This window comes from Palaemon carinicauda, chromosome 30 (genome assembly GCF_036898095.1).
Source record: "Palaemon carinicauda isolate YSFRI2023 chromosome 30, ASM3689809v2, whole genome shotgun sequence".
In the NCBI taxonomy this organism is placed as follows: Eukaryota; Metazoa; Arthropoda; class Malacostraca; order Decapoda; family Palaemonidae; genus Palaemon; species Palaemon carinicauda.
This window is the reverse complement of record NC_090754.1, coordinates 6,576,055-6,588,554: the sequence shown is the minus strand read 5'-3', so window position 1 is coordinate 6,588,554 and position 12,500 is coordinate 6,576,055. Positions and strand designations below refer to the sequence as shown.

The following is a 12,500-nucleotide window of genomic DNA, read 5'->3' as shown; positions in this document are numbered from 1 at the left end:
TAGGTGTTGTAACATTAATATCGAAGAGGGAGCGAATGAAAATAATGCACATGAGAATGATGTAGAAAAAGTAGGACTGCAAACATGCTGTTATTGACCTTATATTTTGGTGCATGAACTGCTAACGCCGTGTATTTTTTTGCACGAAGGCTTGCTGCAGCTGCTAAATATGGATCTAGCTGTGAACATGTTTTTTCTAGCCTTATCAATTCGTTTAGGATATACCTCTTATCATATATATATATATATATATATATATATATATATATATATATATATATATATACATATATATATATATATATATATATATATATATATATATATATATAAATTTGTATTATTGGTGCTTTAGCATTTGTACGACCATGGAAATTAATTGAATAATTTGAGATTCTGCGAGAAACTTTGCCATCGGAAACTGATATAATCCTAGATTATTCTGAAGCTACATACAGTATATTGGTAGAAGTCGTCAAAATGCACGGCGTCTTCCTTGTTCCCCTGTAAGCATGTGGAATAATATGTACATTCGTGTAACTGAAGGTTTACATCGATCTAACATTGGAAGGGTGGCAGGACCATTTGCAGGCTAGCATTAGTTCCTTTCATATTACTATCTGGAAGTTTCTTGAAGTGTTGAAGAAATAACAGGCACTAGCCAGCGTAACCATCCATAAAATGCTTGCTCGGCAGTCGGTCGCTCCTAAACGGAAACGTTATTTAGTGTTTCAGCACCTGGATAGCAAATGTTGTAAAAGACTTTCAGAACCGCGATATGTTGGAATTTTGGAAGTATATAGCCCATAATTTAAAATTTTAGTACATTATTTTTTTTTTTTTCATTATTTTTCCAACTCCCATATGTACACATTTAAGTATATGATAATACCTTATAAATTCATGTAATTATATCACGCAATCATAAAACAAAGGTTTTAATAGTTTTTATTCATTTCCAATATCTATTTTTTTCTAATTTTCTAATAACGGGAAGCAATTATCCGGGGGCCAGTTATATTAAGGCGGCAATTGTCTAAGGAGCAGGTGTCCTTATACAGAGTACAGGATGGAACAATCTGGAAAGATCTAAATACCAGGGATGGTCAGACTCATGAAAATCTTCTGCAACATGCATATGGAACTAAATGAACGACGGCGCCTAAGATTAATATCTAGATCTGTTATAAGAAATCTAATAGGCCGCTAATTTTTTCCAAACAAATTAAGATAAGATTCAGCAGCTAAAGTTCACGCAGGGTAACAATGCTCGAAACAAGACAGAATGAAAGGATTAAAACATTACTTCAGAATAAATTGATCACCGTAAATCTTAAGACTTTCTCAATATGACGTTTTTTTTTTTTTTTTTTTTTTTTTTTTTTTTTTGAGTGTGTGTGTGTGTGTGTAACGAAAGAATAAGCAGGCCGAATGTACCTCTCAAAAGTAAATTTGTTATCAAGAATTCCACTGAATTCCATTATCAATGCACAAATCTGGATGTTGAGCAATCACTGTCCTTGACCTACTTATAATTAAAATTGAGTTTTGTTAGTGTTAATGACCTTGCTTTTCCTACAGCCCTCGTAACTTCTTCCTGTTTCTTCTTAAATTCACGACTTCTCTCCATATCTCTTTCCTTAAATAATTTCTGCTTTGACATCCTTTTTCTCCATTCCACCATTAAGTCCTTTGTCACTCTTCGACATCGTTGATGAAATACCAAACACCCTGCTTCCAGTCTCTCTGATTACCATTGCTGCCATTGCCCAGTCATCAATAGTATTTTCGCTGTTGCTCCCAAAAGAGCTTGCACTACTTGCAGCATTCCTTCACTGAAGTTGATTTTCCATTCTTCATTTTTCATCTTCTACCATCTGGTCCACATCCCACATACCATCATTCGTTGTTGTTTTGACACAATCTCCAGCCAGCACTTTACAGTACCTAACTTCTTTTAGATTACACATCCTACACATGATATAACCTATATGTGAGAACCTTCCTTTAATTTTATATGTTACCCAATATACATCTTTTTTCTTAAAGCAAGTATTCAAAAAGACAGCATTCATTCGTTTGGCAATATCTACTACCATTGTCCCTCAGCATCTCTTTCCCCAAGGCCATATATAGCATTTACGTCGCATCACTAACATTTACTCCATCTAAATGACCATAAAACTCTGGCCCGATCATCACTTTCTTCTCCAGGGATGCCATCGATTTGTCCACACAGCTCTCCCCAGAGCTCTTCCTTCACCTCAGAACCACATCCAACTTGAGAGGCATATGTACTAATGACATTCATCACTATCCCCTCAATTTCCAATGTCACACTCATAACCTTATCTGATATTCTCTCCACCTCCAACACAATTTAGTGTATTCTTCCTTTATGATGATGTCAATACCATTCTTCCTGCCATCAGATCCTTGATAGAAAAGTTTGAAATCCCTCATATACTCCTTGCCTTACCCACCTTATGTTTTGTCTCCTGTACACACAGCATATTCACTTTCCTTCTTTCAATCATATCCACAAGTTCTCTCCCCTTATCAATATATATATATATATATATATATATATATATATATATATATATATATATATATATGTATATGTATATATATATATATATATATATATATATATATATATATATATAAATATATATATAAATATATATATACAGTATATATATATATATATATATATATATATATATATAAATATATATATATATATATGTGTGTGTATACACTATGCATATATATGTGTGTATCTATACTGTGTATATATAGATACCTACATATATACATACATACATGCATACATACATACAGAGTGATATATCTTTTGCTAGCAATAATTTGCTAATGACAAAGGTAATTTAGTTTTAGAATATTTTAACCTCGAAAGGATTTGTATGTGAAAACTCGGGTCAAGATTCAAGCGAATACCTAAGACGGTTGGAAGTAAAGGACAGCTGGGCTGTCAAGGTCAATGTTACGCTCCTTCCATCCTCCTAAGGTATGGGTTAGAATCCTGGTGGCGGTAAGAAAGTTTATTATATATGACTCCATTTAGGTGTAAATCTTTCCCTAATGAAATATACATAGCCAAAAAATTGCAATTTTTAAAGAGTAATTTGCAAAATTGACAATTTTATATATATATATATATATATATATATATATATATATATATATATATATATATATATATATATATAATATTCGTGGACACCCGTAGCCATGCCAGAATCAAAACTGCGTGGTGAAGTTACAAATGGATTGGCCGGAATACTGAGAGCTTTATTGATGAAAACTTCACTCGAAGGGAAATAGTTCCTTAGACTTTCCTCTTTACTGGAACTTACTCATGGAATAACAGAAATCCCAAGGCTCGCTTTTATTCCCGTATTTTCCACAGCACATCAGATAGTTTGGGGATCCTTTGCCGCTGCTATTCGACTTCCATTTTACTTGGTGGGCTTCTTGCAATAGCGCGTGATTTCGTATATCGTGGGAGTATATGATTAATGGGGTAGCATTTGATTTGGTTAAAATTTTTCTTTAGTATTTTGTTTCTCTACTTTAGATGAGTTATGAATTAAGCTTTAGCGTGAACCTTATCTATAGACTAGTAGTTTGTTTATTTTTAGAGCACTAATGTTCAAAGAAAAAAACAAACATGATTACACACATAAAACACATACATACATAATAAACACATGCACATATACAAATTACACACACATTTACATTTATACACACACACACACACACACACACACACATATATATATATATATATATATATATATATATATATATATATATATATATATGAAATAAACCCACAATATATGATAAATGAAATTTATTTTGAACTTTCGAAGAAACCATCTCCCTTCCTCTTCAGAATATATATAGTTAAAAGAATTTAAAAAGAGGTACAAAAAGGTTCGTAAGAATTAGAATACCCATTATTTAAAATTACCTTGGTATATATTAAAATTCCTAGAATTCTGAATTAAAATTGCTTCAACTAGTTTTCGACTATGTGTATCAGGCAATGCTATCAATTTGTTCATATTCTTAAAATCTATTGGAGGATTTTACCTTGGTCATGGGTTTAAATACAAAGTTATTTTCATCTCTTCTAATGAAATCTCTATGTTCTCTTTTTCTTCTTTCGAAATCTACTGTCTCTCCTATATAAACCTTATCACATGTTTCCTTATTGGTTGTAGTCTCTTTCCGTGATTTTGCCAGCACTTTTTTAAATGTTAGGTTATTTTTGTATACCGCACTAATTTTACAATTTTTTTCAGCCAGGTGTCAAGTAACGTGTTGTGTTACCCTGTTTAGGGAATGATTAGAAGACATTCATTAACCTTTAGAAAAGGCTCTTTTTCCTTCACAACATAGTATGATTTCCTTGCTTTCAGGTGTGCTTTTTCAATAAACTCATAATCATAGCCATGTTTTCTGAAAACCTTTTTAAGGTGACTAATTTCAAGTCAAATAAATTCATGACCACAAACTTTATAAGTTTTGTACCTCTTGTATGGTTTGAAAATGCATGTATATATGCATCAGAATGAGTTTCTTTCCTGCAAACTTTGAATTTAGGACAGCCTACATCTGGAAGGATTACTAGAGTGCGTAAGAAGGGTGATTCTATTTTCACTTTGAATTTAATGGAAAGATGGAGATTATTCAGACTCTAAAAAGTTATCAATATCAAGAGAACACGGAACAACAGCAAAATATCATCATCATATGTCACCCAAGTAATGTCAAACTCTATAATGTCAGATAAAAGTTCAGTTTCAAAAAATCCATATAAATATTTGCTAAAACAAGAGACAGAGGAGACCCCATCGGAAGATCATATATTTGAGGGAAAGAATTACCATTACAAGTAAAATAAGACTCAGAAACACATAATTCAATCAGCTTTATAAAAATATCATTAGATACAGGTATACTTAAATCTCATGTGTCAATTTTGTTACTCAGGTACTGAAGACATTCTTACTCAGTACCTGAGTAACAAAATTCGTCCACGCAAGACATTTGTTCCTATTGCATGTGTCATTAGACTCGGTACCAAAAAGTACTGACTATGGATGGATTTTATAAATAAAGCTATATACAAATTTCTATGCGTTTCGTCTAAGACCATTAATTTGATTTGATTCCAAGTATCCAAATATCGATGTTTAGCTAATACTGGTGGCTAGCAATGACGTTTTGGCCCATGTTTACTCTTTTATCTGTCCTCTAATATCTACTAACACCAAATCTAAAGTATATGACGTTTCCTTTTCTCTAAATAAGTTTATGAATATTCTTTAGTGAAAACCCATTTCACAATATGCCCTTAGCCAGCAACACTTACGCACTCAACATGCTAATATCACTTTTTTCACTAAGAAATTCTTTGCTATTCAGATCACCCAGCACACCTTTTTTTTCAAAAATGATGGAGCCTAGTTTTTATTTTATTTAGACTCTTGGGTTAATCACCTTCTATTACATTTTCAATTGCCATGTTCACATTATTATTATTATTATTATTATTACTAGCCAAGCTACAACCCTAGTTGGAAAAGCAAGATGCTATAAGCCCAAGGGCTCCAATAGGGAAAAATAGCTCAGTGAGGAAAGGAAATAAGGAAATAAATAAGTGATGAGAACAAATTAACAATAAATCATTCTAAAAATAGTAACGTCAAAATAGATATGTCATATATAAACTATTAACAACGTTAAAAACAGATATGTCATATATAAACTATAAAAAGACTCATGTCAGCCTGGTCAACATAAAAATATTTGCTGCAACTTTGAACTTTTGAAGTTCTACTGATTCAACTACCCGATTAGGAAGATCATTCCACAACTTGGTAACACAAACCTTGGGTTGAGATACTTGCATCCCTTCACTTATCTCAGAGTCTCATTGTCAAAACAAGAGCGCACATCTTCGCTTACCAACCCTAATAACCACGCCAGAAACAATAACCCTGAGTAACTTGTTTCCACTGACGTGAACCCTACCATTCAAGATTCTCATCCCAAGTAAACTACCTTACAAAACGTTTTATTTCCAATAGATAAGACTGATACAATAAAACATAACTCATCATAATCTATTTGGTCTTTTTACTTACGGAGACCTAAGTTATAGGATGTCTGAACTCCTAAATCAAGTTATTTCGTTACTTGATTCATTACAGAGGTGAATATTTCGTCATTTGTTTGTATGTCATCCTGATACGTCGAGGAATATACTTGGTTTACTTTGAAGAAGAAAGCTCATCCACCATTTAAAGGATTCAATAGTATTTAGAAAGTGAGGAGAAAGGTCATCTAGTAGTTAATTAGGTGACAATATATAGGAACCAGTGGTTGCCGCGATTGTAGTGATAAACGTTTTCTATACCATTGGTCTTATAATCAGCCAAGTTAACAATGCTGGATCCAGTCAGTTCTTGTATGGGTGACCACTGACAAATAACGCACACTATCGGACATATTTGACCGTAGAAAAGTTATGGATCACAACATATGCAATGTTTTTCTACATTTATACACATGCAAAAAAATCTATGTGGACGTACATATACATATACACACACACACACACACATATATATATATATATATATATATATATATATATATATATATATATATATATAATTTATATATATATATAGTGAAGGAATTTTTGGATCCGCATAGTTATTTATGCTTGTATGCACACGTTTACGCATACAAACGATCTGAAAGTGTAAAAAGAAAGGTTATCACTTCTAATCACATTAAGCACAAACAAATACTGTAAAAACAAAACACATATACAAACGGAGGTGAGATATGATCTTGAAAGAAATAATTCTGAATGAGAATCACAGCAACACGTTATATATAAGCAAATGAGGCTTATCTGTAATGATAAGGAGTTTACTTGCCAATAAAGAAAGTTATGGGGGCCTTGTTTGTCTCAAATGACCTATCTTGGGAGCTTATGTTGTGGTAAAATGAAGCTATTTTGAAGTTATTCTTCTTATATAAGTCTCAGAAGAACGCCATTGCCTTTGATCTGTGAAAAAATCCTCGCAAGTAATGTTGGGGTTCAGGGAAGTTCTGTTTCTTTTCTCTTTCAATGTCGGAGATGTTTTATAAGCGAAACCTAATCATCCTAAGGAGTATAATTGCATTAATTTTCAATGTTATAGTTAATATTTTGTATATTTGTAAATGAAGACTTCAAAATATATCTTTTAACATTTGCAGTTTCACGTGGTCCAACGAATGAATGGCCATATACAATAAAGAATATCCACATTCTCAGATTTCCGTCTAAAATCCCCATCATGCAACAATTCCTGTCCCTGGAATTAAACAACGGATTCATTTCCATTCCAACGCCAAAGAAAAACGACAACTTAAAATGGATCACGACATTAACGATAAATACCGTTTTCCGAAATATATAGAGAGGCATTTTACCGTTTGGATATATAGCGCCACTGAGGAGCGAAGTATTGGGGAAGCTTAAAATTTATGAATCTGCAGAGGTTGCACGCCCCGCTTCAGAAATACTAGTCTTCATGGTGCAATATGAGATTGTTTTCGCTTAATCTTATGCAATGCAATTATCTGCATTCAGTTCAGAGTGGCTCCTCTCTCTCTCTCTCTCTCTCTCTCTCTCTCTCTCTCTCTCTCTCTCTCTCTCTCTCTCTCTCTCTCTCCTATAATCATCTTGAACATTTGTCTATTAGTTTACCCTATTAGAAGTGATCAATCCATTCATATACCTCTCGACCTTTTCAGGAAAAAAACAAGGACATCGTAAGTCCAACTTATTTTTCTAGAATTATATAGATGTCTAGGTATCTACAACGCCGTCCCAACACCTCCCCCCCAAAAAAGAGTAATTGACGTTCTTACGATAAGTCTTATCAAAATATATTGCCCCTTCTATGTACATCGACAATGTTTTTCCCTGGCTCCCTTAGCTTTGTTATCATGCAGCCTTCTTTATTTTAGTTTCATATCTTCTATTTCTTTCGTTGTTAATCCCTGTATATAGTACATCAAGTTTTTCACAATTACTTCTTTGGTAGCACAGTGTTTTTTTAAATTGGGCCTTGGGCACAATACTGCACAGTACTCTATAAGTTTTATTCCAAATGTGACCAGATTGAAGAATGATTTTCCTAATCTAGCTATGGAAATAGTGGAACTTCAGAACTTAAATTTTTTTTTATTTTTTTTTTTAATTCTCTATTGAACAGGTTGAAATAAGTCTCGTTCTGTAGTTTATGCGCGATTGATCTAAATTAACGTTGTTAGTAATATGAAAATGTTTTAGATGTTTATTCATTTCTTATATATAGTTTATTTGCTATTTCCTTTCCTCACTAGGCTGCTTTCCCTATTTGAGCCCTTGAGCTTGAAATACTCTACTTTTATAGTTTGGTTAGTTATAATAATATTGTCTTTTGGCCATAGGGTTACAGCTAAGTTTCGAACAACAATTTGATAGTCCAAGTTTAATTTTTATTTTGTATTTAGTACAAGATAACAGAAACTAGTAGAATTTATGAACCGTTTATATTCTTTTATAGATATATAGTTATTGAAAAATATTCATGAGTCGGGTATCGTATTTCGTACGATGTTACCACTTATTGGATTTACTTTTGCACGAGAATATTCGTATATAGAAGCTTTACTATCATTTGAATGATGATACTTCCTAATTCGAATGACTAATCATTTTTTTTTAAGAAAAAGAAAAATTCTTAGACTTGGTGACAAAACATAACTTATAATTTGATAGAGAACTATCTAGTTTTTAGTTCATTTGACAATGTGACTCAGTAAATCTACCAGAACATTTAATATTTTTGTTTTATTGTTCATATGCAAAATTTTGATTAGCGACCACTCTGACCCCTCCAATTTCCAAATGGTCATGCTTCCTTTTTTAACTAGAAATAAAACCAGAAAAAAAATAATAGGGAAAATCCCTATACAGATTTAATTTGCAGCGTACACCAAACCATATTTCCAAAAACGGCCAAATGACAGATAACCTCATGTAAACCTCACAGAAACTATGAATAAATTTCCATCATTCGATTCGCATATAGTTGGTACTTTTTCATTTATGAGAGCAATGGGATTGAAATGGGAATAAAATGGGAATGCAATGGGAATGCAATGGGAATAGGGAGCGAAAGGCATAGGAAAGTGCAGCTTTGCCCCAATAGATTTTGATAGTTGGAGCGGAATGGTGCCATCAATATAAAAAAAAATATTTATTAATAGAAATAATGGGATCAAGAGGGATATGAATGGAAACCATTAAAATCAAAGGTTAATCCGCTTTGCCCAAATAGCAGATTGGAAGCAGTAACGCAGGTAAGCACATGCTTTGTCACACACACATACACACACACACACACACACACACATATATATATATATATATATATATATATATATACATATATATATATGCAGGTAAAATCAAAGGTTAATCCGCTTTGCCCAAATAGCAGATTGGAAGCAGTAACGCAGGTAACCACATGCTTTGTCACACACACATACACACACACACACACACACACACACACACATATATATATATATATATATATATATATATATATATATATATATATATACATATATATATATGCAGGAAACAACAACAAAAATTATTAGCTGGGGTTTAACCAGTTTTCATCACACTGGGGAGTCCGGTTTGGTGATGTTGGGAGATTTTCGTTTGATCGCTAACAGCATACCAACCTAGTGTGGATGGCCCTGACTAGTATAGCTTTGCTGATCATGGCGATATGTAAACCCTTTCACCACATTAAGATGTCCCGACTCAAAAAGGATATATATGTGATATATATATATATATATATATATATATATATATATATATATATATATATATATATATATATACAGTATATATGTGTATATATATATACATAGAGAGAGAGAGAGAGAGAGAGAGAGAGAGAGAGAGAGAGAGAGAGAGAGAGAGAGAGAGAGAGAGAGGGAATCTTATGTTAAAACACTTGAAAATATATACACTAAGAGTACAACAATTCTAAAACTACATAAAGATAGTGAGAATCTCCGATTGAGAAAGGAGTTACACAGGTAGACCACATATCACCTTAATTATTCACAACTTACCTAGAATATTTTTTTTAAGAATTTATATGGATAAAATGTAGGAAGTAATATTAATGGGGGATACCTTAACAACGTAAAATTTGCAGATACATAGTTGTATTTAGTGAATCAAGGGAGGAATTGCAAAAGATGGTAGAACATTTGAATAAAGCAAGCATTAATGTAGGACTAAAATCTATATGAGTAGAAGTAAGATAATGTTCAATGAAAATACAAAGATACAACAAATAAGAGTTATGGACGAACCTTTAGAGATTGTACAGTACCAACCGTGTGTCACACGATCATGCATAGTTCATTTTGTGTTGATATTATGCTTGTATCTTCGCTCTTCCCTCGCACTAAAAAGAACCTGAATAAACATGCCGGTTTTCTTACCGGTAACGGTGTCGGTTTTGAACATGAAATTTCCTGTTGCATTGAGCTTTTGTATATAAAGGAGAGTGTTCTATAATAAACTCACTCAGTTGCTTTCATCCTGTCTTTGAGCCACAACCTTCTCTCACCTCGTCACATTCAGATCAGAAGGCTGGGTGTTCGGGTCACTCCGGGGTCACCAATGTGACGAGCCGAGAGAAGGTTGTGACTCAAAGACAGGATGAAAGCAACTGAGTGAGTTTATTATAAAACACTCTCCTTTATATACAAAAGCTCAATGCAACAGGAAATTTCATGTTCAAAACCGACACCGTTACCGGTGAGGAAAACAGGCATGTTTATTCAGGTTCTTTTTAGTGCGAGGGAAGAGCGAAAATACAAGCATAATATATACACAAAATGAACTAAGTACGATCGTGTGACACACAGTTGGTACAGTACTTAGGACAGACTGTAAGTGTTTTCTCAGGACATGTGACTGAAATTAAAAGAAGGATTAGCATGGAATGGTGAGCTTATGGAAAACAAAATGAGATTATGAAATGCAAAAGGCTACATTTCTAAAAAGAAAAGTATTTAATAAAACAGTCCTACCAGTTTTAACTTAAGCATCAGAAACTTGGAGCCTTACTCAAGTCTTGGTACATAAGCTAATTATAATTCAGAAAGTTATGGAAAAACAGGGAATAACGATAAGAGACAGAAAAAGAGCAACATGGATACAAGAGCAAACTAAAGTAAAGGATATTCTAACAACATGGACTAGTAACAACCAATGATAATATATATATATATATATATATATATATATATATATATATATATATATATATATATATATATATATGTATATATATATATATATATATATATATATATATATATATATATATATATATATTTATATATATGCATATATGTATATGTATATATATATATATATATATATATATATATAATCAGATTTCTTCGTTAATCTTTTTTTATACATAATAAATTCCACATGCTGGGGGAAAAATGGTTTGTGTGTGTGTGTGTGTGTGTTTATGTCAGTGCAAGTGTAATTTCCCGTGCATACACAGTAGTGCGTGACTATGCAAACACATCAATATGTACTTGGACATATGTTATCTGTGTCCGTACATTTGCACATATGACAGTGAATATGAGTAGACGTAGGGCATTCAAGAGGAATGAAAACAAGATGGCACAGTTAGTGTTGCTACAGATGGTGGAATAATATAAATGGTTGAATTACTAATGTATGTGGAAGTAAATATAATGGATGATTCGAGGGTCGTAAAATATGAAGCTGGAAAGGACGCAGGATCTTTCAGATAGTGTAAAGCACGAATCGGAAAAACGAACAGCAATGGGTTTCTGACAAGAATATGTTATTCAGAAGTCCAATGAGATAGGTTGAGAAAATGCCCTGAAATGGGTGGATGGATGGACAGATGGATGGGACCTTAATGACCAGGATGATCAATCCAGTCTGCAAAATAGAGGGAAAAGTTACAATTTGTTCTGGGATGTTCGACCATCTACTAATGAGCCTTTTGTGTAGATGTAAAAAGTGATTAATTTTGAGGATTTTTACTGCGCATGTGGCATCATATATTGAATGCATGAATTTGTGTGTCTGGACTATAAAGCCAGATGCAGGGGACTGTGAGGTCATTCAGTGGTCCAGATCAAAAGAGGGGGGGGGGGGTGAAGTATTGAACTGTGAAGTAAAAGCTAAAAGAGCTTGGAAGACAAAAAGAAAGAAAGGAAGCATGAAAGAAGGTAAAGTACAGTTGTACAATTAACATTTTCATTTTTCTGTAACTTACTATATGAGGTAAACAACAATCAAAAACAAACTACGAATG

At 32.9% G+C, this 12,500-nt stretch overlaps 1 protein-coding gene across 1 annotated transcript in view; it reads right to left on the bottom strand.

The window, feature by feature from the left end:
* LOC137622904 (nephrin-like) overlaps positions 1-12,500 on the bottom strand; it is an 838,006-nt gene that overhangs the window by 572,754 nt on the left and 252,752 nt on the right. The window lies entirely within an intron of this gene.